General features: G+C 54.7%; 15 non-coding genes and 1 pseudogene across 15 annotated transcripts; all 16 read left to right on the forward strand.

Moving 5' to 3' along the window:
- The first annotated feature begins 4,814 nt into the window (after window positions 1-4,814).
- Window positions 4,815-5,014, forward strand: LOC140579897 (U2 spliceosomal RNA). The gene has a single exon (XR_011983735.1). It is a non-coding gene; the product is annotated as a U2 spliceosomal RNA (small nuclear RNA).
- A 399-nt stretch (window positions 5,015-5,413) lies between these two features.
- LOC140580229 (U5 spliceosomal RNA) lies at window positions 5,414-5,527 on the forward strand. Its single transcript, XR_011983990.1, has one exon. It is a non-coding gene; the product is annotated as a U5 spliceosomal RNA (small nuclear RNA).
- A 195-nt stretch (window positions 5,528-5,722) lies between these two features.
- On the forward strand, window positions 5,723-5,914 carry LOC140579864 (U2 spliceosomal RNA). Its single transcript, XR_011983710.1, has one exon. It is a non-coding gene; the product is annotated as a U2 spliceosomal RNA (small nuclear RNA).
- A 416-nt stretch (window positions 5,915-6,330) lies between these two features.
- Window positions 6,331-6,444, forward strand: LOC140580230 (U5 spliceosomal RNA). The gene has a single exon (XR_011983991.1). It is a non-coding gene; the product is annotated as a U5 spliceosomal RNA (small nuclear RNA).
- Window positions 6,445-6,639: 195 nt separating this feature from the next.
- Window positions 6,640-6,831, forward strand: LOC140579865 (U2 spliceosomal RNA). Its single transcript, XR_011983711.1, has one exon. It is a non-coding gene; the product is annotated as a U2 spliceosomal RNA (small nuclear RNA).
- Window positions 6,832-7,271: 440 nt separating this feature from the next.
- On the forward strand, window positions 7,272-7,385 carry LOC140580231 (U5 spliceosomal RNA). Its single transcript, XR_011983992.1, has one exon. It is a non-coding gene; the product is annotated as a U5 spliceosomal RNA (small nuclear RNA).
- Window positions 7,386-7,580: 195 nt separating this feature from the next.
- On the forward strand, window positions 7,581-7,772 carry LOC140579866 (U2 spliceosomal RNA). Its single transcript, XR_011983712.1, has one exon. It is a non-coding gene; the product is annotated as a U2 spliceosomal RNA (small nuclear RNA).
- Window positions 7,773-8,217: 445 nt separating this feature from the next.
- Window positions 8,218-8,331, forward strand: LOC140580232 (U5 spliceosomal RNA). Its single transcript, XR_011983993.1, has one exon. It is a non-coding gene; the product is annotated as a U5 spliceosomal RNA (small nuclear RNA).
- Window positions 8,332-14,400: 6,069 nt separating this feature from the next.
- Window positions 14,401-14,584, forward strand: LOC140579913 (U2 spliceosomal RNA). Its single transcript, XR_011983740.1, has one exon. It is a non-coding gene; the product is annotated as a U2 spliceosomal RNA (small nuclear RNA).
- A 433-nt stretch (window positions 14,585-15,017) lies between these two features.
- On the forward strand, window positions 15,018-15,131 carry LOC140580233 (U5 spliceosomal RNA). The gene has a single exon (XR_011983994.1). It is a non-coding gene; the product is annotated as a U5 spliceosomal RNA (small nuclear RNA).
- Window positions 15,132-15,326: 195 nt separating this feature from the next.
- Window positions 15,327-15,518, forward strand: LOC140579869 (U2 spliceosomal RNA). The gene has a single exon (XR_011983714.1). It is a non-coding gene; the product is annotated as a U2 spliceosomal RNA (small nuclear RNA).
- Window positions 15,519-15,940: 422 nt separating this feature from the next.
- Window positions 15,941-16,054, forward strand: LOC140580234 (U5 spliceosomal RNA). Its single transcript, XR_011983995.1, has one exon. It is a non-coding gene; the product is annotated as a U5 spliceosomal RNA (small nuclear RNA).
- A 6,040-nt stretch (window positions 16,055-22,094) lies between these two features.
- On the forward strand, window positions 22,095-22,296 carry LOC140579901 (U2 spliceosomal RNA; annotated as a pseudogene).
- Window positions 22,297-22,753: 457 nt separating this feature from the next.
- Window positions 22,754-22,867, forward strand: LOC140580236 (U5 spliceosomal RNA). The gene has a single exon (XR_011983996.1). It is a non-coding gene; the product is annotated as a U5 spliceosomal RNA (small nuclear RNA).
- A 195-nt stretch (window positions 22,868-23,062) lies between these two features.
- LOC140579870 (U2 spliceosomal RNA) lies at window positions 23,063-23,254 on the forward strand. The gene has a single exon (XR_011983715.1). It is a non-coding gene; the product is annotated as a U2 spliceosomal RNA (small nuclear RNA).
- A 462-nt stretch (window positions 23,255-23,716) lies between these two features.
- Window positions 23,717-23,830, forward strand: LOC140580237 (U5 spliceosomal RNA). The gene has a single exon (XR_011983997.1). It is a non-coding gene; the product is annotated as a U5 spliceosomal RNA (small nuclear RNA).
- The last annotated feature ends 2,603 nt before the right edge of the window (window positions 23,831-26,433 follow it).

Consider the following 26,433-nt stretch of genomic DNA (forward strand, 5'->3'; position numbering starts at 1 on the left):
GTGCGCCAACCTGCGCTGTCGGAACTGCCTGGAGCCGGGGCATATGGCCAGGGACTGCAAGGGCCCCCGTCGCTGTATCCACTGTAACGGTGAGGACCATCTGGCTCGTTCCTGCCCTCAACGGAAAACATCATACGCCGACGCTCTGTCAGGCAGCAGAGTCGTCGGCAAGGAGAGTGGTGGGGGAGCGCAAGCCCCCACATTAGGGCAGGAACAGCCGGCGGCGGGGGCAGGAGGAGAAGCCCTGGCCGAGGTGGAGGAGGCCCCAGGGACAGTCACAGCGATGCAGGAGGGGTCTCCAGTCCTGGCTCCGGGCGTCAGCAGCAGGAGGAGGAAGAGCGGCGCATCCCCCCGGAGGAGGAAGAAGAGCAGAAGGGAGGTACAACCCGACGCTTCCAGCCCTCCGGCTGCCACCTTGCCAGCAGTGGCGGCCGGGGACCAAGGCCGAGAGAGTCCCCCCTCCCCGACGTTGGGGGCCCCCCATCTGGTGTGGGACTTGGGACAGTCCCCTGCGCCCCCCCAGGAGTACAGTAGTGTACAGGACAAAGCCAATGAACAGGAGTACCTGGGGGGGCTGGAACTGGGGGGCCTTTTGGGTTTGACTGAGGAGGGGGGGCAGTAACGCGGTATTGTTTTTTAATGGCTGGCTTTTATTATTTTAGTGTGTTGTTTTTAATTGTATTTTACCTTTTTAACATTTCATGGCCAATTTTAATATTGTCACCTTGAATGTCAGGGGTTTGAGGAACGTTTTAAAGCGCACATCTGTTTTTAATCAGCTGGCATCTTCTCCCTTCAGCATTTGTTTTCTGCAGGAAGTCCACCTCCGGGACCAGCGGGACGAGGCTCTCTTTTCACGACAATGGAAGAGGGGTAGATCCTACTGGAGCGTAGGTGGTGTCCACTCCTCAGGCGTCGGGATCCTTTTTGGCGACCGCGCCTTTGAAGAAGTAAGATCGTTTACCGTTCTTCAAGGTAGGGTTTTGGGGGTGGACGCCACATGGAGGGGACAGCGCCTCCGGGCCATATGTGTCTACGCTCCAGTGGAGGCCTCGTCCCGTATAACTCTCTTTGAAGAGTTGTCCCCGTTCTGTGTCACAGATCGACACTTGATTTTAGGAGGGGACTTTAACATCTCGTTGGAGGGTAGACAGGATGTCAGCTCTGGGCACTTTCGCCATTTTATTCGTTCCTTTAAACTTGTTGATGGTTTTAAGACATGCAACCCCAGCATGCCGGGCTTCACCTGGCATAATAGTCGCGGAGCTAGCAGTCGCATCGATTACATTTTAGCCTCACCCCCCGTTGTTTTTAAAAAGGTGTCCCTCTCCCCACAGTGGCCCACTGACCATTTGGCAGTGGAGGCCACTGTTTCCATAGACGCCCCTGAATATGGGGGCGGCTATTGGAAAATGAACCTGCAGATCCTGGAGGAGAGCGATTTTAGACACCTTTTTTTAGATCACTTCTCCGAGTGGCAGAAGGACAAGCCTACCTTCCCCTCCGTGGCTGAATGGTGGGAGAGTGTGAAGGATAGGATCCGAACCTTCTCCATGCAGTACAGCAAGCAGCGCAGGATGGAGAAGAAATTCTCCATTCTGCAGCTGGAGAGAAGGTTGCGGGATGAATACGCCGCTCACAACAACGGGGGCGCCATCGATCACGAGCGACTGCTTGGCATAAAGGGTGAGCTGAGGCGCCTGCATGAACAGGCTGCCTCGGCCCTAATGCTCCGCGACAAAATGTGCCTGTTGGAAAACAATGAAAAGTGCAACGCCTTTTTTTTCCAGAGAGCCAGGGAAGCCCGGGAGGAGAAGAGCTTTGTCTCTCTCCGTGCCTCAAATAGCAACAAGGTAACTACAACATCAGACATGCTGGAGGTTGCAAAATTGTTTTATTGTGATCTTTTTAAGGTTAGGGACACGGACCCGGTTGCAGGGGAGCGGTTCCTAGACAACATCTCACCTTGTCTTCCCAGTGACATTCGTGACGGCTTAGAAGCCCCCATCACCTTGGCCGAGCTGACCGCAGTGCTTGGCAAGATGAACCGCCGCAAGGTACCGGGCCTTGATGGGCTCCCGGTGGAATTTTATTCCACCTTTTGGGATGTCCTCGGGCCGGAATTACTGCAGGTTGTAGAGGACGTTCAGCGCCGGGGTTTGCTCACTAGGAGCATGAGGTCAGGGGTTCTTTCTCTGTTGCACAAGAAGGGCGATCGTGCCGACCTTGGCAACTGGAGGCCCCTGACCATGCTTTGTGTAGACACAAAGCTCATCGCAAAGACCCTTACCGAACGCCTGAAGAAGGCCATGGCTCATCTGGTACACAGCGATCAGACGTGTGGAGTACCGGGTCGATCGGCGACGTGGAACCTCCATCTCATCCGCGACGCCATCGCCTGGGTGGAGGACAGGAACCTCCCTCTCCTGCTGGTCAGCTTGGACCAGGAGAAAGCCTTTGACCGGGTAGATCACCGCTTCCTGTTTCAAGTATTGGGTAAGTTTGGCTTTGGACCCAATTATCTGGGGTGGTTACACACTTTGTATAACGAAGTTGGAAGCCATGTTGTTATCAATGGCTTCCTGAGTGACTTGGTGCCCCAGCTGAGTGGAGTGAGGCAGGGATGTCCCCTCTCCCCCCTCCTCTACGCGCTCTATATAGAGCCACTGGCGTGCGCCATTCGCACCCACCCCGGGGTCGATGGCCTTCTTATCCCAGGAAGTCGGGGGAAAACTGTTAAACTGACCCAGTACGCAGACGACACCACCCTTTTCGTCTGCTCGGATCAGTCTCTCGGTCATGCCATGAGCCTTGTTCATGCATTCGGTAGGGCCTCCGGCGCGACGCTCAACCTCAGTAAGTCGGTGGCCAAGTATTTCGGCAGCTGGAAGGCGAGGGAGGACGTCGCAGGTGGTCTCACCCTCTGTGACGGACCTCTCAAAGTGTTGGGGGTCAACTTCCTTTCGGATGGTGCCGCCCGTTTGAACTGGGAGGGGCGGTTGGCGATCGCCAGGCGGAAGATCGGACTGTGGAAGTCCAGGTCCCTGTCCTTCCAAGGTAAGGTTTTAGCCTTAAAAGTGGATATTCTTCCCACCCTGCTCTACCTTGCACATGTGTACCCTTTGCCCCGCTTCATGCGCAGAGGCCTGACGAAGGACGTTTTCAACCTCGTCTGGGGGGGCAGGTACGAGTACGTGCGTAGGGAAGTGATGTATCTCGGAAAGGACAGTGGGGGGAGGGATGTTATTGACTTTCCTCTCAAGCTTGACTGCCTGTTCTTCTCGCAGCTCTGCGCGCGCCTGGCAGCTCCCCTCGAGCACCCCCATCAGCACTTTGTGCGTCTGTGGCTGGCTCTCCCCATGAGACGTCTGGTGGCGTCGTGGACCAACCTCGGCCCCAAGGCTGAGACCCTGCCGGCCCACTACAGCCACGCTGTCAAGTGGAGTAAGTCTTTTCCGGCAGGTGTCAAGACAGAGGCCTTGACCAAGCATAGAGCGCTTTACAGGGCTTTGCTTGGTCATAGGGATACTCGGGCCATGCTGGGCCTGGAGGAAGGCACATGGGCGAGAATCCAGCCTAAGGGTTTGGATCACAGGCTGCAGGACCTGAACTGGCAGTGCCTTCATGGTAAGCTGCCAGTCAGGGACGTCTTACATAGGCATAAGCTGACCAGACACCCCCGCTGCCCCAGGCCCGAGTGCAGTGAGGATGAGACCATCAGGCACGTGTTTTGGGACTGTGGGCATGCACAGAGAGTTTGGGGGTTGGTAGCGGGCCTGTGTGGACGTGTGGACCCGCAGCCCGGTCTGACCTACGACAAGGTGTTGAAGGGGTGGGACCCCAACCTCCATAACCCCTTCGGCCCCTGGATGTGGCTGCTGGTCAGCATTACCAAGCGGGAGCTGTGGAATGCCAGGACCGCGCTCATCCGCAGAGGGGTTCATCTGGAGGCACAAGGGGTATTCCGTAAAATCCGGGCCGACTTGGGTTTCAGGATGGAGACTGACGTCATCCAGCGGGGCTATCACGAGGCCAAGGAGAGGTGGAAGGGCCTCTTTTGGCTTTAGCCCCGTTTCGTTTAGGTGGTGACGCTCCATTCTACAGGGTTGACGTGACGCACTTTTCTGAAGCACACAGGAGGTACTTCGGGTTTTAGGTGAGTGTGCTTTGTTGTTTTTGTGCGTGTGTTTTAATTAAAATGTTTTTAACTAACAGCATGTGCATAATCAATTAAGCATGGTTTTGGTTGATCTTTTTTAGCACTTATTTATTAATATTAATAATCATTGTATTTATTAACATCTAACATTTTACTTGTTGTGCTGTATATTAAGTGATTGACCATGTTTTATTCCCGAGGTGCTGATTTTAAGTGTTTGGAAATATGTATGACCCTGTCTCAACCTGACCCTGGCGTAGAGGTTGGAGGTCGGCGGGTGTGTTCCTCTTTTAATGGTTTTAGTTTTTAATAGGTGGCATTTATGGTGACATTTTATTTTTGTAAATGGCCATTTAATTGTAGTTGTGTTTTAATTGTTATTGTAACGTATTGGTGGTTTTATAGTTGTGTGTCTTTTTGCAGTTCTGGAGAGGTTTTGTTTAATGTTGTTTTAATAATGCTCTGTTTTGTATAGCATATATAAGTAGCACTGTGTGTTGAGAATGTTTTAGCCTTTTATAAAGTATTTATGGATATATATTTTTACTAATTTGTGAACCTAAAAGGCTGTTTTATTATGTTTTGATTACAGTGCTAATTGATGCTAATTGATGTATATATGCTTTGTGTATTGGTATGATTTTAATTGTTGTACAGAACTGTTTAATAAAGTATTGGAAAAAAAAAAAAAAAAAAAAAAATCTGTTCTTATCAGTTTAATATCTGATACGTCCCCCATGGAGGGGACCACATATTAAACGGATTTTTGGAACAGGGAGCCGGAAGTGGGGCTTGCCCCGTCCGCTCCACGCATCGACCCGGTATTGCAGTGCTTCCGGGAATGGTGCACCTCTACTGCCCCCTGTTGTCGAAAGGCAGAACTGACTGACTGACTGACTGACTGACTGACTGACTGACTGACTGAGTGCTGTGAGGGGGGGGGCCCTGTCTGTGCGTGGCCCCCGTTTCCCGCCGTTTTTCTTTTTTTTTTTTTTTTTTTTTTTTTTTTTAAAGGAAGGTGACACACTGTTTGTGCGGTGGACAGCTGCGCTGAGGTAAGGCATGATGTCATCTTTGCCTTTTGAATTTCCCCTCATGTTTGTTAAAATGATTGCTGTCTTTTGAGAGGACAGGAGGACAGGGAGGAGTCGGGGCCCCGAGGACGGCGGCTGCGACGCCCCTGGGCATTCTACTCCGAGCGGGGGCGTCACGCAGGCCCGGCTAACGGCGACGGGCTTGGCGGCGGCCCCATATCGACTCGGGTCTCTCTTCATCCCGTATAAATCTTTCGCCTTTTACTAAAGATTTCCGTGGAGAGGGATAGCGATGAGTTCATGGTATTTTTGGAGGCTCTGCCCAAGCAGAGCTGCACTGCTGCTGTCAAAGGAAGACTGGGCCCGGCTTAGCGGCTGGCGTTAGGTGCCCGGTGGCGCGGCTGTGGTCTCCCTGGATCACGCGTGGACTCGCCGGGCGACACCTGCCAGAGGGGCTGGTGACGGCTGAGCCGCGCCAGCTCCGTCGGCATCCCGCATGCCGGCGCCCGGCGGGGCGCAATTTGTGGGTATCGCTTCTCGGCCTTTTGGCTAAGATCAAGTGTAGTATCTGTTCTTATCAGTTTAATATCTGATACGTCCCCCATGGAGGGGACCACATATTAAACGGATTTTTGGAACAGGGAGCCGGAAGTGGGGCTTGCCCCGTCCGCTCCACGCATCGACCCGGTATTGCAGTGCTTCCGGGAATGGTGCACCTCTACTGCCCCCTGTTGTCGAAAGGCAGAACTGACTGACTGACTGACTGACTGACTGAGTGAGTGAGTGAGTGAGTGAGTGACTAATAGACTCAGTGCTGTGAGGGGGGGGGCCCTGTCTGTGCGTGGCCCCCGTTTCCCGCCGTTTTTCTTTTTTTTTTTTTTTTTTTTTTTTTTAAAGGAAGGTGACACACTGTTTGTGCGGTGGACAGCTGCGCTGAGGTAAGGCATGATGTCATCTTTGCCTTTTGAATTTCCCCTCATGTTTGTTAAAATGATTGCTGTCTTTTGAGAGGACAGGAGGACAGGGAGGAGTCGGGGCCCCGAGGACGGCGGCTGCGACGCCCCTGGGCATTCTACTCCGAGCGGGGGCGTCACGCAGGCCCGGCTAACGGCGACGGGCTTGGCGGCGGCCCCATATCGACTCGGGTCTCTCTTCATCCCGTATAAATCTTTCGCCTTTTACTAAAGATTTCCGTGGAGAGGGATAGCGATGAGTTCATGGTATTTTTGGAGGCTCTGCCCAAGCAGAGCTGCACTGCTGCTGTCAAAGGAAGACTGGGCCCGGCTTAGCGGCTGGCGTTAGGTGCCCGGTGGCGCGGCTGTGGTCTCCCTGGATCACGCGTGGACTCGCCGGGCGACACCTGCCAGAGGGGCTGGTGAGGGCTGAGCCGCGCCAGCTCCGTCGGCATCCCGCATGCCGGCGCCCGGCGGGGCGCAATTTGTGGGTATCGCTTCTCGGCCTTTTGGCTAAGATCAAGTGTAGTATCTGTTCTTATCAGTTTAATATCTGATACGTCCCCCATGGAGGGGACCACATATTAAACGGATTTTTGGAACAGGGAGCCGGAAGTGGGGCTTGCCCCGTCCGCTCCACGCATCGACCCGGTATTGCAGTGCTTCCGGGAATGGTGCACCTCTACTGCCCCCTGTTGTCGAAAGGCAGAACTGACTGACTGACTGACTGACTGACTGACTGAGTGAGTGAGTGAGTGAGTGAGTGAGTGAGTGAGTGAGTGAGTGACTAATAGACTGAGTGCTGTGAGGGGGGGGGCCCTGTCTGTGCGTGGCCCCCGTTTCCCGCCGTTTTTCTTTTTTTTTTTTTTTTTTTTTTTTTTAAAGGAAGGTGACACACTGTTTGTGCGGTGGACAGCTGCGCTGAGGTAAGGCATGATGTCATCTTTGCCTTTTGAATTTCCCCTCATGTTTGTTAAAATGATTGCTGTCTTTTGAGAGGACAGGAGGACAGGGAGGAGTCGGGGCCCCGAGGACGGCGGCTGCGACGCCCCTGGGCATTCTACTCCGAGCGGGGGCGTCACGCAGGCCCGGCTAACGGCGACGGGCTTGGCGGCGGCCCCATATCGACTCGGGTCTCTCTTCATCCCGTATAAATCTTTCGCCTTTTACTAAAGATTTCCGTGGAGAGGGATAGCGATGAGTTCATGGTATTTTTGGAGGCTCTGCCCAAGCAGAGCTGCACTGCTGCTGTCAAAGGAAGACTGGGCCCGGCTTAGCGGCTGGCGTTAGGTGCCCGGTGGCGCGGCTGTGGTCTCCCTGGATCACGCGTGGACTCGCCGGGCGACACCTGCCAGAGGGGCTGGTGAGGGCTGAGCCGCGCCAGCTCCGTCGGCATCCCGCATGCCGGCGCCCGGCGGGGCGCAATTTGTGGGTATCGCTTCTCGGCCTTTTGGCTAAGATCAAGTGTAGTATCTGTTCTTATCAGTTTAATATCTGATACGTCCCCCATGGAGGGGACCACATATTAAACGGATTTTTGGAACAGGGAGCCGGAAGTGGGGCTTGCCCCGTCCGCTCCACGCATCGACCCGGTATTGCAGTGCTTCCGGGAATGGTGCACCTCTACTGCCCCCTGTTGTCGAAAGGCAGAACTGACTGACTGACTGACTGACTGACTGACTGACTGACTGAGTGAGTGAGTGAGTGAGTGAGTGAGTGAGTGAGTGACTAATAGACTGAGTGCTGTGAGGGGGGGGGCCCTGTCTGTGCGTGGCCCCCGTTTCCCGCCGTTTTTCTTTTTTTTTTTTTTTTTTTTTTTTTTTTTTTAAAGGAAGGTGACACACTGTTTGTGCGGTGGACAGCTGCGCTGAGGTAAGGCATGATGTCATCTTTGCCTTTTGAATTTCCCCTCATGTTTGTTAAAATGATTGCTGTCTTTTGAGAGGACAGGAGGACAGGGAGGAGTCGGGGCCCCGAGGACGGCGGCTGCGACGCCCCTGGGCATTCTACTCCGAGCGGGGGCGTCACGCAGGCCCGGCTAACGGCGACGGGCTTGGCGGCGGCCCCATATCGACTCGGGTCTCTCTTCATCCCGTATAAATCTTTCGCCTTTTACTAAAGATTTCCGTGGAGAGGGATAGCGATGAGTTCATGGTATTTTTGGAGGCTCTGCCCAAGCAGAGCTGCACTGCTGCTGTCAAAGGAAGACTGGGCCCGGCTTAGCGGCTGGCGTTAGGTGCCCGGTGGCGCGGCTGTGGTCTCCCTGGATCACGCGTGGACTCGCCGGGCGACACCTGCCAGAGGGGCTGGTGAGGGCTGAGCCGCGCCAGCTCCGTCGGCATCCCGCATGCCGGCGCCCGGCGGGGCGCAATTTGTGGGTATCGCTTCTCGGCCTTTTGGCTAAGATCAAGTGGATTTTACGCTCTTTTTATCGCTTTTAAAGGACTGCGTCGGGTTTTTTAGAGGAAGGCACGGTGACCCTAATGCGTGACCAGTAGGTGGCTTGACCGCCGCTGCCACGGGGCGACCCGTGCCTTCCTTTTAGCCTTTTATCCCTGCTTTTATTTTCGTTTTTATTAGGCTGGGGATCCCGCAGTGGCTGGTGGCCTGCCCGCCGCCCTGTTGGGTGAACTGGTGTTTTTTATTCTTAGGTGTTTTTAATAGTTTAGCATTCCTCGGCTCATCCCGGATTGGCGGACGGCAGCAGGACCACGGCGGACGTCGGGACCACGGCGGCAGGAGGACTCTGCTCCAGGAACGACGTCGGTGGACCATCCCGGATGGCGACGGCCGGCGGTGCTGCGAGGAAGCCCTTCAGCGGGCCGTGGCTGGTAGCAGGCGGTGGCCTGCGTAATACCGCCCGGTTCTGCTGGAGGGCCGAAGGGGAGGTAGGCACCTTCCCCGACCGCCTGGCCTTCATCCGGGAGGTGGCCTTCGGGGAGCTGGGCCTGCGCATGGAGGACATCCTGTGTGTGCAGCGGAATGGACCTTTCCAGTTCTTCGAGGTCACCCTGTCCACCGACGAGAGCTACACCAAGGTCCTGGAGCGGAGCAAGGAGAGGGCCCAGCACCCTCTCCTGGGACGATACACCGTTGAGCCGCTGTGGTGGCCCGACAAGCGGGTAATTACGGTACATTGTTTTAACCCGCATGTGTCCGGCGAAGCCGTCCGCCAGTTCTTGAACAAGTATGTGGACCTCCTTCCTGGCCACAAGGACATCCGGGATGAGCTGGGGATCTGGACTGGTCGACGCCAGTTCCAGGCCCGCCTGCGCCCGGACGCTAATGGGGCGGGCGGTTTTAGTCATCCCCCAGCCTATTTTAATCTACAGGGCAATAAGGCTTACTTGTTTTATTCCGGACAGCCTCCCTTCTGCCGACAGTGTCACACCTTTGGACATACTCTGGAGGGATGCGCCAACCTGCGCTGCCGCAACTGCCTGGAGCCGGGGCACATGGCCAGGGACTGCAAGGGCCCCCGTCGCTGCATCCACTGCAACGGTGAGGACCATCTGGCTCGTTCCTGCCCCCAACGGAAAACGTCATACGCCGACGCTCTGTTAGGCAGCAGAGCTGTCGGCAAGGAGAGTGGTGGGGGAGCGCAAGCCCCCACGTCCGGGCAGGAACAGTCGGCGGCGGGGGCAGGAGGAGATGCCCTGGCCGAGGTGGAGGAGGCCCCAGCGACAGCGACTGCAATGCAGGAGGGGTCTCCAGTCCTGGCTCCAGGTGTCAGCAGCAGGAGGAGAAAGAGCGGCGCATCCCCCCGGAGGAGGAAGAAGAGCAGAAGGGAGGCACAACCCGACGCATCCAGCCCACCGGCTGCCACCTTGCCAGCAGTGGCGGCCGGGGACCAAGGCCGAGAGAGTCCCCCCTCCCCGACATTGGGGGCCCCCCATCTGGTGTGGGACTTGGGACAGTCCCCTGCGCCCCCCCAGGAGTACAGCAGTGTGCAGGACAAAGCAAATGAACAGGAGTACCTGGGGGGGCTGGAACTGGGGGGCCTTTTGGGTTTGACTGAGGAGGGGGGGCAGTAATGCGGTATTGTTTTTAATGGCTGGCTTTTATTATTTTAGTGTGTTGTTTGTAATTGTATTTTACCTTTTTAACATTTCATGGCCAATTTTAATATTGTCACCTTGAATGTCAGGGGTTTGAGGAACGTTTTAAAGCGCACATCTGTTTTTAATCAGCTGGCATCTTCTCCCTTCAGCATTTGTTTTCTGCAGGAAGTCCACCTCCGGGACCAGCGGGACGAGGCTCTCTTTTCACGACAATGGAAGAGGGGTAGATCCTACTGGAGCGTAGGTGGTGTCCACTCCTCAGGCGTCGGGATCCTTTTTGGCGACCGCGCCTTTGAAGAAGTAAGATCGTTTACCGTTCTTCAAGGTAGGGTTTTGGGGGTGGACGCCACATGGAGGGGACAGCGCCTCCGGGCCATATGTGTCTACGCTCCAGTGGAGGCCTCGTCCCGTATAACTCTCTTTGAAGAGTTGTCCCCGTTCTGTGTCACAGATCGACACTTGATTTTAGGAGGGGACTTTAACATCTCGTTGGAGGGTAGACAGGATGTCAGCTCTGGGCACTTTCGCCATTTTATTCGTTCCTTTAAACTTGTTGATGGTTTTAAGATATGCAACCCCAGCATGCCGGGCTTCACCTGGCACAATAGTCGCGGAGCCAGCAGTCGCATCGACTATATTTTAGCCTCACCCCCCGTTGTTTTTAAAAAGGTGTCCCTCTCCCCACAGTGGCCCACTGACCACTTGGCAGTGGAGGCCACTGTTTCCATAGACGCCCCTGAATATGGGGGTGGCTATTGGAAAATGAACCTGCAGATCCTGGAGGAGAGCGATTTTAGACACCTTTTTTTAGATCACTTCTCCGAGTGGCAGAAGGACAAGCCTACCTTCCCCTCCGTGGCCGAATGGTGGGAGAGTGTGAAGGACAGGATCCGAACCTTCTCCATGCAGTACAGCAAGCAGCGCAGGATGGAGAAGAAATTCTCCATTCTGCAGCTGGAGAGAAGGTTGCGGGATGAATACGCCGCTCACAACAGCGGGGGCACCATCGACCACGAGCGACTGCTTGATATAAAGGGTGAGCTGAGGCGCCTGCATGCACAGGCTGCCTCGGCTCAAATGCTCCGCGACAGAATGTTCTTTTTGGAAAACAATGAAAAGTGCAATACTCATTTTTTCCAGAGAGCCAGGGAAGCCCGGGAGGAGAAGACCTTCGACTCTCTCCGGGCCTTAAACGGCGAAACGGTAACAATAACATCAGACATGCTGGAGGTTGCTAAATTGTTTTATCACAATCTTTTTAAGGTTAGGGACACGGACCCGGTTGCAGGGGAGCGGTTCCTAGACAACATCTCACCTTGCCTTCCCAGTGACATTCGTGACGGCTTAGAAGCCCCCATCACCTTGGCCGAGCTGACCGCAGTGCTTGGCAAGATGAACCGCCGCAAGGTACCGGGCCTTGATGGGCTCCCGGTGGAATTTTATTCCACCTTTTGGGATGTCCTCGGGCCGGAATTACTGCAGGTTGTAGAGGACGTTCAGCGCCGGGGTTTGCTCACTAGGAGCATGAGGTCAGGGGTTCTTTCTTTGTTGCACAAGAAGGGCGATCGTGCCGACCTTGGCAACTGGAGGCCCCTGACCATGCTTTGTGTAGACACAAAGCTCATTGCAAAGACCCTTACAGAACGCCTGAAGAAGGCCATGGCTCATCTGGTTCACAGCGATCAGACGTGTGGAGTACCGGGTCGATCGGCGACGTGGAATCTCCATCTCATCCGCGACGCCATCGCCTGGGTGGAGGACAGGAACCTCCCTCTCCTGCTGGTCAGCTTGGACCAGGAGAAAGCCTTTGACCGGGTAGATCACCGCTTCCTGTTTCAAGTATTGGGTAAGTTTGGCTTTGGACCCAATTATCTGGGGTGGTTACACACTTTGTATAACGAAGTTGGAAGCCATGTTGTTATCAATGGCTTCCTGAGTGACTTGGTGCCCCAGCTGAGTGGAGTGAGGCAGGGATGTCCCCTCTCCCCCCTCCTCTACGCGCTCTATATAGAGCCACTGGCGTGCGCCATCCGCGCCCACCCCGGGGTCGATGGCCTTCTTATCCCAGGAAGCCGGGGGAAATCTGTTAGGCTGACCCAGTACGCGGACGACACCACCCTTTTCGTCTGCTCTGATCAGTCTCTCGGTCATGCCATGAGCCTTGTTCATGCGTTCGGTAGGGCCTCCGGCGCGACGCTCAACCTCAGTAAGTCGGTGGCCAAGTATTTCGGCAGCTGGAAGGCGAGGGAGGACGTCGCAGGGGGTCTCACCCTCTGTGACGGACCTCTCAAAGTGTTGGGGGTCAACTTCCTTTCGGATGGTGCCGCCCGTTTGAACTGGGAGGAGCGGTTGGCGATCGCCAGGCGGAAGATCGGACTGTGGAAGTCCAGGTCCCTGTCCTTCCAAGGTAAGGTCTTAGCCTTAAAAGTGGATATTCTTCCCACCCTGCTCTACCTTGCACATGTGTACCCTTTGCCCCGCTTCATGCGCAGAGGCCTGACGAAGGACGTTTTCAACCTCGTCTGGGGGGGCAGGTACGAGTACGTGCGTAGGGAAGTGATGTATCTCGGAAAGGACAGTGGGGGGAGGGATGTCATTGACTTTCCTCTCAAGCTTGACTGCCTGTTCTTCTCGCAGCTCTGCGCGCGCCTGGCAGCTCCCCTCGAGCACCCCCATCAGCACTTTGTGCGTCTGTGGCTGGCTCTCCCCATGAGACGTCTGGTGGCGTCGTGGACCAACCTCGGCCCCAAGGCTGAGACCCTGCCGGCCCACTACAGCCACGCTGTCAAGTGGAGTAAGTCTTTTCCGGCAGGTGTCAAGACAGAGGCCTTGACCAAGCATAGAGCGCTTTACAGTGCTTTGCTTGGTCATAGGGATACTCGGGCCATGCTGGGCCTGGAGGAAGGCACATGGGCGAGAATCCAGCCTAAGGGTTTGGATCACAGGCTGCAGGACCTGAACTGGCAGTGCCTTCATGGTAAGCTGCCAGTCAGGGACGTCTTACATAGGCATAAGCTGACCAGACACCCCCGCTGCCCCAGGCCCGAGTGCAGCGAGGATGAGACCATCAGGCACGTGTTTTGGGACTGTGGGCATGCACAGAGAGTTTGGGGGTTGGTAGCGGGCCTGTGTGGACGTGTGGACCCGCAGCCCGGTCTGACCTACGACAAGGTGTTGAAGGGGTGGGACCCCAAGCTCCATAACCCCTTCGGCCCCTGGATGTGGCTGCTGGTCAGCATTACCAAGCGAGAGCTGTGGAATGCCAGGACCGCGCTCATCCGCAGAGGGGTTCATCTGGAGGCACAAGGGGTATTCCGTAAAATCCGGGCCGACTTGGGTTTCAGGATGGAGACTGACGTCATCCAGCGGGGCTATCACGAGGCCAAGGAGAGGTGGAAGGGCCTCTTTTGGCTTTAGCCCCGTGTTGTTTAGGTGGTGACGCTCCATTCTACAGGGTGGACATGACGCACCTTTCTGGAGCACACAGAAGGTACTTTGGGTTTTAGGTAAGTGTGCTTGGTTTTTGTGCGTGTGTTGTATTTCAAATATTTATTTATTTTATTTTATTTATTTTTTTAAATAATTGCATGTACAGAACTTATTGTGCACTACTGGTTGATCACTTTTAGCACGTGTTTATTAATATTAACATTATTTATTAACATTTTAACTTGTTTGATGTGCTTTGTGTTTGTGATTAACCGTATTTTATGCCCGAAGTCACAGATTTTAGGTGTGTGAGGATGGTATATAACCCTGTTTTAACCCGACCCTTGTGTTTGAAGTTTGAGGTCTGCGGGTCTGTTCCTCTTTTAAGGTTTTAACTTTTTAATGACTTGCATTTGAGGTGACATTTTATTTGTATAAATGGCCATATTAATGTAATTAAAGGTTATTTGTTTGTAATTTTAATTGTTGATTGTATTGTTTATATATAGTTCTGCATATTTTGCTTGTTTAATTCTATTTTAATATATATTATTAACGTTTGGTTGTACAGGCATTGATGTGTATAACTTGGAAAATTTCAACCTTTTACATTGTTGTTATGTTGCTTTATGATGAGTACTGTTTTTGCAGGAAGAGGTTGTTTTAATATTCCGTGTTGACAATGCCATGTTTTAAAAGTGTGGTTTTTATTCAATGTCTTAAATTGCTTGTGTTAATGTGTGTGCAGAACTGTTAAATAAAGTATTGGAATTTAAAAAAAAAAAAAAAAAAAATCTGTTCTTATCAGTTTAATATCTGATACGTCCCCCATGGAGGGGACCACATATTAAACGGATTTTTGGAACAGGGAGCCGGAAGTGGGGCTTGCCCCGTCCGCTCCACGCATCGACCCGGTATTGCAGTGCTTCCGGGAATGGTGCACCTCTACTGCCCCCTGTTGTCGAAAGGCAGAACTGACTGACTGACTGACTGACTGAGTGAGTGAGTGAGTGAGTGAGTGAGTGAGTGAGTGAGTGACTAATAGACTGAGTGCTGTGAGGGGGGGGGCCCTGTCTGTGCGTGGCCCCCGTTTCCCGCCGTTTTTCTTTTTTTTTTTTTTTTTTTTTTTTTTTTTTTAAAGGAAGGTGACACACTGTTTGTGCGGTGGACAGCTGCGCTGAGGTAAGGCATGATGTCATCTTTGCCTTTTGAATTTCCCCTCATGTTTGTTAAAATGATTGCTGTCTTTTGAGAGGACAGGAGGACAGGGAGGAGTCGGGGCCCCGAGGACGGCGGCTGCGACGCCCCTGGGCATTCTACTCCGAGCGGGGGCGTCACGCAGGCCCGGCTAACGGCGACGGGCTTGGCGGCGGCCCCATATCGACTCGGGTCTCTCTTCATCCCGTATAAATCTTTCGCCTTTTACTAAAGATTTCCGTGGAGAGGGATAGCGATGAGTTCATGGTATTTTTGGAGGCTCTGCCCAAGCAGAGCTGCACTGCTGCTGTCAAAGGAAGACTGGGCCCGGCTTAGCGGCTGGCGTTAGGTGCCCGGTGGCGCGGCTGTGGTCTCCCTGGATCACGCGTGGACTCGCCGGGCGACACCTGCCAGAGGGGCTGGTGACGGCTGAGCCGCGCCAGCTCCGTCGGCATCCCGCATGCCGGCGCCCGGCGGGGCGCAATTTGTGGGTATCGCTTCTCGGCCTTTTGGCTAAGATCAAGTGTAGTATCTGTTCTTATCAGTTTAATATCTGATACGTCCCCCATGGAGGGGACCACATATTAAACGGATTTTTGGAACAGGGAGCCGGAAGTGGGGCTTGCCCCGTCCGCTCCACGCATCGACCCGGTATTGCAGTGCTTCCGGGAATGGTGCACCTCTACTGCCCCCTGTTGTCGAAAGGCAGAACTGACTGACTGACTGAGTGAGTGAGTGAGTGAGTGAGTGAGTGAGTGAGTGACTAATAGACTGAGTGCTGTGAGGGGGGGGGACCCTGTCTGTGCGTGGCCCCCCGTTTCCCGCCGTTTTTCTTTTTTTTTTTATTTTTTTTTTTATTTTTTAAAGGAAGGTGACACACTGTTTGTGCGGTGGACAGCTGCGCTGAGGTAAGGCATGATGTCATCTTTGCCTTTTGAATTTCCCCTCATGTTTGTTAAAATGATTGCTGTCTTTTGAGAGGACAGGAGGACAGGGAGGAGTCGGGGCCCCGAGGACGGCGGCTGCGACGCCCCTGGGCATTCTACTCCGAGCGGGGGCGTCACGCAGGCCCGGCTAACGGCGACGGGCTTGGCGGCGGCCCCATATCGACTCGGGTCTCTCTTCATCCCGTATAAATCTTTCGCCTTTTACTAAAGATTTCCGTGGAGAGGGATAGCGATGAGTTCATGGTATTTTTGGAGGCTCTGCCCAAGCAGAGCTGCACTGCTGCTGTCAAAGGAAGACTGGGCCCGGCTTAGCGGCTGGCGTTAGGTGCCCGGTGGCGCGGCTGTGGTCTCCCTGGATCACGCGTGGACTCGCCGGGCGACACCTGCCAGAGGGGCTGGTGAGGGCTGAGCCGCGCCAGCTCCGTCGGCATCCCGCATGCCGGCGCCCGGCGGGGCGCAATTTGTGGGTATCGCTTCTCGGCCTTTTGGCTAAGATCAAGTGGATTTTACGCTCTTTTTATCGCTTTTAACGGACTGCGTCGGGTTTTTTAGAGGAAGGCACGGTGACCCTAATGCGTGACCAGTAGGTGGCTTGACCGCCGCTGCCACGGGGCGACCCGTGCCTTCCTTTTAGCCTTTTATCCCTGCTTTTATTTTCGTTTTTATTAGGCTGGGGATCCCGCAGTGGCTGGTGGCCTGTCCGCCGCCCTGCCGGGTGAACTGGTGTTTTTATTTTTTTAGTTGCTTTTATAGTTTAGCATTCCTCGGCTCATCCCGGATTGGCGGACGGCGGCCGGACCACGGCGGACGTCGGGACCACGGCGGCAGGAGGACTCTGCTCCAGGAACGACGTCGGTGGACCATCCCGGATGTCGACGGCCGGCGGAGCAGCGAGGAAGCCCTTCAGCGGGCCGTGGCTGGTAGCAGGCGGTGGCCTGCGTAATACCGCCCGGTTCTGCTGGAGGGCCGAAGGGGAGGTAGGCACCTTCCCCGACCGCCTGGCCTTCATCCGGGAGGTGGCCTTCGGGGAGCTGGGCCTGCGCATGGAGGACATCCTGTGTGTGCAGCGGAATGGACCTTTCCAGTTCTTCGAGGTCACCCTGTCCACCGACGAGAGCTACACCAAGGTCCTGGAGCGGAGCAAGGAGAGGGCCCAGCACCCTCTCCTGGGACGATACACCGTCGAGCCGCTGTGGTGGCCCGACAAGCGGGTAATTACGGTACATTGTTTTAACCCGCATGTGTCCGGCGAAGCCGTCCGCCAGTTCTTGAACAAGTATGTGGACCTCCTTCCTGGCCACAAGGACATCCGGGATGAGCTGGGGATCTGGACTGGTCGACGCCAGTTCCAGGCCCGCCTGCGCCCGGACGCTAATGGGGCGGGCGGGTTTAGTCATCCCCCAGCCTATTTTAATCTACAGGGCAATAAGGCTTACTTGTTTTATTCCGGACAGCCTCCCTTCTGCCGACAGTGTCACACCTTTGGACATACTCTGGAGGGATGCGCCAACCTGCGCTGCCGCAACTGCCTGGAGCCGGGGCACATGGCCAGGGACTGCAAGGGCCCCCGTCGCTGCATCCACTGCAACGGTGAGGACCATCTGGCTCGTTCCTGCCCCCAACGGAAAACGTCATACGCCGACGCTCTGTTAGGCAGCAGAGCTGTCGGCAAGGAGAGTGGTGGGGGAGCGCAAGCCCCCACGTCCGGGCAGGAACAGTCGGCGGCGGGGGCAGGAGGAGATGCCCTGGCCGAGGTGGAGGAGGCCCCAGCGACAGCGACTGCAATGCAGGAGGGGTCTCCAGTCCTGGCTCCAGGTGTCAGCAGCAGGAGGAGAAAGAGCGGCGCATCCCCCCGGAGGAGGAAGAAGAGCAGAAGGGAGGCACAACCCGACGCATCCAGCCCTCCGGCTGCCACCTTGCCAGCAGTGGCGGCCGGGGACCAAGGCCGAGAGAGTCCCCCCTCCCCGACATTGGGGGCCCCCCATCTGGTGTGGGACTTGGGACAGTCCCCTGCGCCCCCCCAGGAGTACAGCAGTGTGCAGGACAAAGCAAATGAACAGGAGTACCTGGGGGGGCTGGAACTGGGGGGCCTTTTGGGTTTGACTGAGGAGGGGGGGCAGTAATGCGGTATTGTTTTTAATGGCTGGCTTTTATTATTTTAGTGTGTTGGTTGTAATTGTATTTTACCTTTTTAACATTTCATGGCCAATTTTAATATTGTCACCTTGAATGTCAGGGGTTTGAGGAACGTTTTAAAGCGCACATCTGTTTTTAATCAGCTGGCATCTTCTCCCTTCAGCATTTGTTTTCTGCAGGAAGTCCACCTCCGGGACCAGCGGGACGAGGCTCTCTTTTCACGACAATGGAAGAGGGGTAGATCCTACTGGAGCGTAGGTGGTGTCCACTCCTCAGGCGTCGGGATCCTTTTTGGCGACCGCGCCTTTGAAGAAGTAAGATCGTTTACCGTTCTTCAAGGTAGGGTTTTGGGGGTGGACGCCACATGGAGGGGACAGCGCCTCCGGGCCATATGTGTCTACGCTCCAGTGGAGGCCTCGTCCCGTATAACTCTCTTTGAAGAGTTGTCCCCGTTCTGTGTCACAGATCGACACTTGATTTTAGGAGGGGACTTTAACATCTCGTTGGAGGGTAGACAGGATGTCAGCTCTGGGCACTTTCGCCATTTTATTCGTTCCTTTAAACTTGTTGATGGTTTTAAGATATGCAACCCCAGCATGCCGGGCTTCACCTGGCACAATAGTCGCGGAGCCAGCAGTCGCATCGACTATATTTTAGCCTCACCCCCCGTTGTTTTTAAAAAGGTGTCCCTCTCCCCACAGTGGCCCACTGACCACTTGGCAGTGGAGGCCACTGTTTCCATAGACGCCCCTGAATATGGGGGTGGCTATTGGAAAATGAACCTGCAGATCCTGGAGGAGAGCGATTTTAGACACCTTTTTTTAGATCACTTCTCCGAGTGGCAGAAGGACAAGCCTACCTTCCCCTCCGTGGCCGAATGGTGGGAGAGTGTGAAGGATAGGATCCGAACCTTCTCCATGCAGTACAGCAAGCAGCGCAGGATGGAGAAGAAATTCTCCATTCTGCAGCTGGAGAGAAGGTTGCGGGATGAATACGCCGCTCACAACAGCGGGGGCACCATCGACCACGAGCGACTGCTGGATATAAAGGGTGAGCTGAGGCGCCTGCATGCACAGGCTGCCTCGGCCCAAATGCTCCGCGACAGAATGTTCTTTTTGGAAAACAATGAAAAGTGCAATACTCATTTTTTCCAGAGAGCCAGGGAAGCCCGGGAGGAGAAGACCTTCGACTCTCTCCGGGCCTTAAACGGCGATACGGTAACAACAACATCAGACATGCTGGAGGTTGCTAAATTGTTTTATCACAATCTTTTTAAGGTTAGGGACACGGACCCGGTTGCAGGGGAGCGGTTCCTAGACAACACCTCACCTTGCCTTCCCAGTGACATTCGTGACGGCTTAGAAGCCCCCATCACCTTGGCCGAGCTGACCGCAGTGCTTGGCAAGATGAACCGCCGCAAGGTACCGGGCCTTGATGGGCTCCCGGTGGAATTTTATTCCACTTTTTGGGATGTCCTCGGGCCGGAATTACTGCAGGTTGTAGAGGACGTTCAGCGCCGGGGTTTGCTCACTAGGAGCATGAGGTCAGGGGTTCTTTCTTTGTTGCACAAGAAGGGTGATCGTGCCGACCTTGGCAACTGGAGGCCCCTGACCATGCTTTGTGTAGACACAAAGCTCATCGCAAAGACCCTTACAGAACGCCTGAAGAAGGCCATGGCTCATCTGGTTCACAGCGATCAGACGTGTGGAGTACCGGGTCGATCGGCGACGTGGAACCTCCATCTCATCCGCGACGCCATCGCCTGGGTGGAGGACAGGAACCTCCCTCTCCTGCTGGTCAGCTTGGACCAGGAGAAAGCCTTCGACCGGGTAGATCACCGCTTCCTGTTTCAAGTATTGGGTAAGTTTGGCTTTGGACCCAATTACCTGGGGTGGTTACACACTTTGTATAACGAAGTTGGGAGCCATGTTGTTATCAATGGCTTCCTGAGTGACTTGGTGCCCCAGCTGAGTGGAGTGAGGCAGGGATGTCCCCTCTCCCCCCTCCTCTACGCGCTCTATATAGAGCCACTGGCGTGCGCCATTCGCACCCACCCCGGGGTCGATGGCCTTCTTATCCCAGGAAGTCGGGGGAAAACTGTTAAACTGACCCAGTACGCAGACGACACCACCCTTTTCGTCTGCTCGGATCAGTCTCTCGGTCATGCCATGAGCCTTGTTCATGCGTTCGGTAGGGCCTCCGGCGCGACGCTCAACCTCAGTAAGTCGGTGGCCAAGTATTTCGGCAGCTGGAAGGCGAGGGAGGGCGTCGCAGGGGGTCTCACCCTCTGTGACGGACCTCTCAAAGTGTTGGGGGTCAACTTCCTTTCGGATGGTGCCGCCCGTTTGAACTGGGAGGAGCGGTTGGCGATCGCCAGGCGGAAGATCGGACTGTGGAAGTCCAGGTCCCTGTCCTTCCAAGGTAAGGTCTTAGCCTTAAAAGTGGATATTCTTCCCACCCTGCTCTACCTTGCACATGTGTACCCTTTGCCCCGCTTCATGCGCAGAGGCCTGACGAGAGACGTTTTCAACCTCGTCTGGGGGGGCAGGTACGAGTACGTGCGTAGGGAAGTGATGTATCTCGGAAAGGACAGTGGGGGGAGGGATGTTATTGACTTTCCTCTCAAGCTTGACTGCCTGTTCTTCTCGCAGCTCTGCACGCGCCTGGCAGCTCCCCTCGAGCACCCCCATCAGCACTTTGTGCGTCTGTGGCTGGCTCTCCCCATGAGACGTCTGGTGGCGTCGTGGACTAACCTCGGCCCCAAGGCTGAGACCCTGCCGGCCCACTACAGCCACGCTGTCAAGTGGAGTAAGTCTTTTCCGGCAGGTGTCAAGACAGAGGCCTTGACCAAGCATAGAGCGCTTTACAGGGCTTTGCTTGGTCATAGGGATACTCGGGCCATGCTGGGCCTGGAGGAAGGCACATGGGCGAGAATCCAGCCTAAGGGTTTGGATCACAGGCTGCAGGACCTGAACTGGCAGTGCCTTCATGGTAAGCTGCCAGTCAGGGACGTCTTACATAGGCATAAGCTGACCAGACACCCCCGCTGCCCCAGGCCCGAGTGCAGTGAGGATGAGACCATCAGGCACGTGTTTTGGGACTGTGGGCATGCACAGAGAGTTTGGGGGTTGGTAGCGGGCCTGTGTGGACGTGTGGACCCGCAGCCCGGTCTGACCTACGACAAGGTGTTGAAGGGGTGGGACCCCAACCTCCATAACCCCTTCGGCCCCTGGATGTGGCTGCTGGTCAGCATTACCAAGCGGGAGCTGTGGAATGCCAGGACCGCGCTCATCCGCAGAGGGGTTCATCTGGAGGCACAAGGGGTATTCCGTAAAATCCGGGCCGACTTGGGTTTCAGGATGGAGACTGACGTCATCCAGCGGGGCTATCACGAGGCCAAGGAGAGGTGGAAGGGCCTCTTTTGGCTTTAGCCCCGTTTCGTTTAGGTGGTGACGCTCCATTCTACAGGGTTGACGTGACGCACTTTTCTGAAGCACACAGGAGGTACTTCGGGTTTTAGGTGAGTGTGCTTTGTTGTTTTTGTGCGTGTGTTTTAATTAAAATGTTTTTAACTAACAGCATGTGCATAATCAATTAAGCATGGTTTTGGTTGATCTTTTTTAGCACTTATTTATTAATATTAATAATCATTGTATTTATTAACATCTAACATTTTACTTGTTGTGCTGTATATTAAGTGATTGACCATGTTTTATTCCCGAGGTGCTGATTTTAAGTGTTTGGAAATATGTATGACCCTGTCTCAACCTGACCCTGGCGTAGAGGTTGGAGGTCGGCGGGTGTGTTCCTCTTTTAATGGTTTTAGTTTTTAATAGGTGGCATTTATGGTGACATTTTATTTTTGTAAATGGCCATTTAATTGTAGTTGTGTTTTAATTGTTATTGTAACGTATTGGTGGTTTTATAGTTGTGTGTCTTTTTGCAGTTCTGGAGAGGTTTTGTTTAATGTTGTTTTAATAATGCTCTGTTTTGTATAGCATATATAAGTAGCACTGTGTGTTGAGAATGTTTTAGCCTTTTATAAAGTATTTATGGATATATATTTTTACTAATTTGTGAACCTAAAAGGCTGTTTTATTATGTTTTGATTACAGTGCTAATTGATGCTAATTGATGTATATATGCTTTGTGTATTGGTATGATTTTAATTGGTGTACAGAACTGTTTAATAAAGTATTGGAAAAAAAAAAAAAAAAAAAAAAAAATCTGTTCTTATCAGTTTAATATCTGATACGTCCCCCATGGAGGGGACCACATATTAAACGGATTTTTGGAACAGGGAGCCGGAAGTGGGGCTTGCCCCGTCCGCTCCACGCATCGACCCGGTATTGCAGTGCTTCCGGGAATGGTGCACCTCTACTGCCCCCTGTTGTCGAAAGGCAGAACTGACTGACTGACTGACTGACTGACTGACTGACTGACTGACTGACTGACTGAGTGAGTGAGTGAGTGAGTGAGTGAGTGAGTGAGTGACTAATAGACTGAGTGCTGTGAGGGGGGGGGCCCTGTCTGTGCGTGGCCCCCGTTTCCCGCCGTTTTTCTTTTTTTTTTTTTTTTTTTTTTTTTTTTTTTAAAGGAAGGTGACACACTGTTTGTGCGGTGGACAGCTGCGCTGAGGTAAGGCATGATGTCATCTTTGCCTTTTGAATTTCCCCTCATGTTTGTTAAAATGATTGCTGTCTTTTGAGAGGACAGGAGGACAGGGAGGAGTCGGGGCCCCGAGGACGGCGGCTGCGACGCCCCTGGGCATTCTACTCCGAGCGGGGGCGTCACGCAGGCCCGGCTAACGGCGACGGGCTTGGCGGCGGCCCCATATCGACTCGGGTCTCTCTTCATCCCGTATAAATCTTTCGCCTTTTACTAAAGATTTCCGTGGAGAGGGATAGCGATGAGTTCATGGTATTTTTGGAGGCTCTGCCCAAGCAGAGCTGCACTGCTGCTGTCAAAGGAAGACTGGGCCCGGCTTAGCGGCTGGCGTTAGGTGCCCGGTGGCGCGGCTGTGGTCTCCCTGGATCACGCGTGGACTCGCCGGGCGACACCTGCCAGAGGGGCTGGTGAGGGCTGAGCCGCGCCAGCTCCGTCGGCATCCCGCATGCCGGCGCCCGGCGGGGCGCAATTTGTGGGTATCGCTTCTCGGCCTTTTGGCTAAGATCAAGTGTAGTATCTGTTCTTATCAGTTTAATATCTGATACGTCCCCCATGGAGGGGACCACATATTAAACGGATTTTTGGAACAGGGAGCCGGAAGTGGGGCTTGCCCCGTCCGCTCCACGCATCGACCCGGTATTGCAGTGCTTCCGGGAATGGTGCACCTCTACTGCCCCCTGTTGTCGAAAGGCAGAACTGACTGACTGACTGACTGACTGACTGACTGACTGACTGACTGACTGACTGACTGACTGACTGAGTGAGTGAGTGAGTGAGTGAGTGAGTGACTAATAGACTGAGTGCTGTGAGGGGGGGGGCCCTGTCTGTGCATGGCCCCCGTTTCCCGCCGTTTTTCTTTTTTTTTTTTTTTTTTTTTTTTTTTTTTTTAAAGGAAGGTGACACACTGTTTGTGCGGTGGACAGCTGCGCTGAGGTAAGGCATGATGTCATCTTTGCCTTTTGAATTTCCCCTCATGTTTGTTAAAATGATTGCTGTCTTTTGAGAGGACAGGAGGACAGGGAGGAGTCGGGGCCCCGAGGACGGCGGCTGCGACGCCCCTGGGCATTCTACTCCGAGCGGGGGCGTCACGCAGGCCCGGCTAACGGCGACGGGCTTGGCGGCGGCCCCATATCGACTCGGGTCTCTCTTCATCCCGTATAAATCTTTCGCCTTTTACTAAAGATTTCCGTGGAGAGGGATAGCGATGAGTTCATGGTATTTTTGGAGGCTCTGCCCAAGCAGAGCTGCACTGCTGCTGTCAAAGGAAGACTGGGCCCGGCTTAGCGGCTGGCGTTAGGTGCCCGGTGGCGCGGCTGTGGTCTCCCTGGATCACGCGTGGACTCGCCGGGCGACACCTGCCAGAGGGGCTGGTGAGGGCTGAGCCGCGCCAGCTCCGTCGGCATCCCGCATGCCGGCGCCCGGCGGGGCGCAATTTGTGGGTATCGCTTCTCGGCCTTTTGGCTAAGATCAAGTGGATTTTACGCTCTTTTTATCGCTTTTAACGGACTGCGTCGGGTTTTTTAGAGGAAGGCACGGCAAACCTAATGCGTGACCAGTAGGTGGCTTGACCGCCGCTGCCACGGGGCGACCCGTGCCTTCCTTTTAGCCTTTTATCCCTGCTTTTATTTTCGTTTTTATTAGGCTGGGGATCCCGCAGTGGCTGGTGGCCTGTCCGCCGCCCTGCCGGGTGAACTGGTGTTTTTATTTTTTAGTTGCTTTTATAGTTTAGCATTCCTCGGCTCATCCCGGATTGGCGGACGGCGGCCGGACCACGGCGGACGTCGGGACCACGGCGGCAGGAGGACTCTGCTCCAGGAACGACGTCGGTGGACCATCCCGGATGTCGACGGCCGGCGGAGCTGCGAGGAAGCCCTTCAGCGGGCCGTGGCTGGTAGCAGGCGGTGGCCTGCGTAATACCGCCCGGTTCTGCTGGAGGGCCGAAGGGGAGGTAGGCACCTTCCCCGACCGCCTGGCCTTCATCCGGGAGGTGGCCTTCGGGGAGCTGGGCCTGCGCATGGAGGACATCCTGTGTGTGCAGCGGAATGGACCTTTCCAGTTCTTCGAGGTCACCCTGTCCACCGACGAGAGCTACACCAAGGTCCTGGAGCGGAGCAAGGAGAGGGCCCAGCACCCTCTCCTGGGACGATACACCGTTGAGCCGCTGTGGTGGCCCGACAAGCGGGTAATTACGGTACATTGTTTTAACCCGCATGTGTCCGGCGAAGCCGTCCGCCAGTTCTTGAACAAGTATGTGGACCTCCTTCCTGGCCACAAGGACATCCGGGATGAGCTGGGGATCTGGACTGGTCGACGCCAGTTCCAGGCCCGCCTGCGCCCGGACGCTAATGGGGCGGGCGGTTTTAGTCATCCCCCAGCCTATTTTAATCTACAGGGCAATAAGGCTTACTTGTTTTATTCCGGACAGCCTCCCTTCTGCCGACAGTGTCACACCTTTGGACATACTCTGGAGGGATGCGCCAACCTGCGCTGCCGCAACTGCCTGGAGCCGGGGCACATGGCCAGGGACTGCAAGGGCCCCCGTCGCTGCATCCACTGCAACGGTGAGGACCATCTGGCTCGTTCCTGCCCCCAACGGAAAACGTCATACGCCGACGCTCTGTTAGGCAGCAGAGCTGTCGGCAAGGAGAGTGGTGGGGGAGCGCAAGCCCCCACGTCCGGGCAGGAACAGTCGGCGGCGGGGGCAGGAGGAGATGCCCTGGCCGAGGTGGAGGAGGCCCCAGCGACAGCGACTGCAATGCAGGAGGGGTCTCCAGTCCTGGCTCCAGGTGTCAGCAGCAGGAGGAGAAAGAGCGGCGCATCCCCCCGGAGGAGGAAGAAGAGCAGAAGGGAGGCACAACCCGACGCATCCAGCCCTCCGGCTGCCACCTTGCCAGCAGTGGCGGCCGGGGACCAAGGCCGAGAGAGTCCCCCCTCCCCGACATTGGGGGCCCCCCATCTGGTGTGGGACTTGGGACAGTCCCCTGCGCCCCCCCAGGAGTACAGCAGTGTGCAGGACAAAGCAAATGAACAGGAGTACCTGGGGGGGCTGGAACTGGGGGGCCTTTTGGGTTTGACTGAGGAGGGGGGGCAGTAATGCGGTATTGTTTTTAATGGCTGGCTTTTATTATTTTAGTGTGTTGTTTGTAATTGTATTTTACCTTTTTAACATTTCATGGCCAATTTTAATATTGTCACCTTGAATGTCAGGGGTTTGAGGAACGTTTTAAAGCGCACATCTGTTTTTAATCAGCTGGCATCTTCTCCCTTCAGCATTTGTTTTCTGCAGGAAGTCCACCTCCGGGACCAGCGGGACGAGGCTCTCTTTTCACGACAATGGAAGAGGGGTAGATCCTACTGGAGCGTAGGTGGTGTCCACTCCTCAGGCGTCGGGATCCTTTTTGGCGACCGCGCCTTTGAAGAAGTAAGATCGTTTACCGTTCTTCAAGGTAGGGTTTTGGGGGTGGACGCCACATGGAGGGGACAGCGCCTCCGGGCCATATGTGTCTACGCTCCAGTGGAGGCCTCGTCCCGTATAACTCTCTTTGAAGAGTTGTCCCCGTTCTGTGTCACAGATCGACACTTGATTTTAGGAGGGGACTTTAACATCTCGTTGGAGGGTAGACAGGATGTCAGCTCTGGGCACTTTCGCCATTTTATTCGTTCCTTTAAACTTGTTGATGGTTTTAAGATATGCAACCCCAGCATGCCGGGCTTCACCTGGCACAATAGTCGCGGAGCCAGCAGTCGCATCGACTATATTTTAGCCTCACCCCCCGTTGTTTTTAAAAAGGTGTCCCTCTCCCCACAGTGGCCCACTGACCACTTGGCAGTGGAGGCCACTGTTTCCAT

Source organism: Paramormyrops kingsleyae, chromosome 18 (genome assembly GCF_048594095.1).
Source record: "Paramormyrops kingsleyae isolate MSU_618 chromosome 18, PKINGS_0.4, whole genome shotgun sequence".
Taxonomy (NCBI): Eukaryota; Metazoa; Chordata; class Actinopteri; order Osteoglossiformes; family Mormyridae; genus Paramormyrops; species Paramormyrops kingsleyae.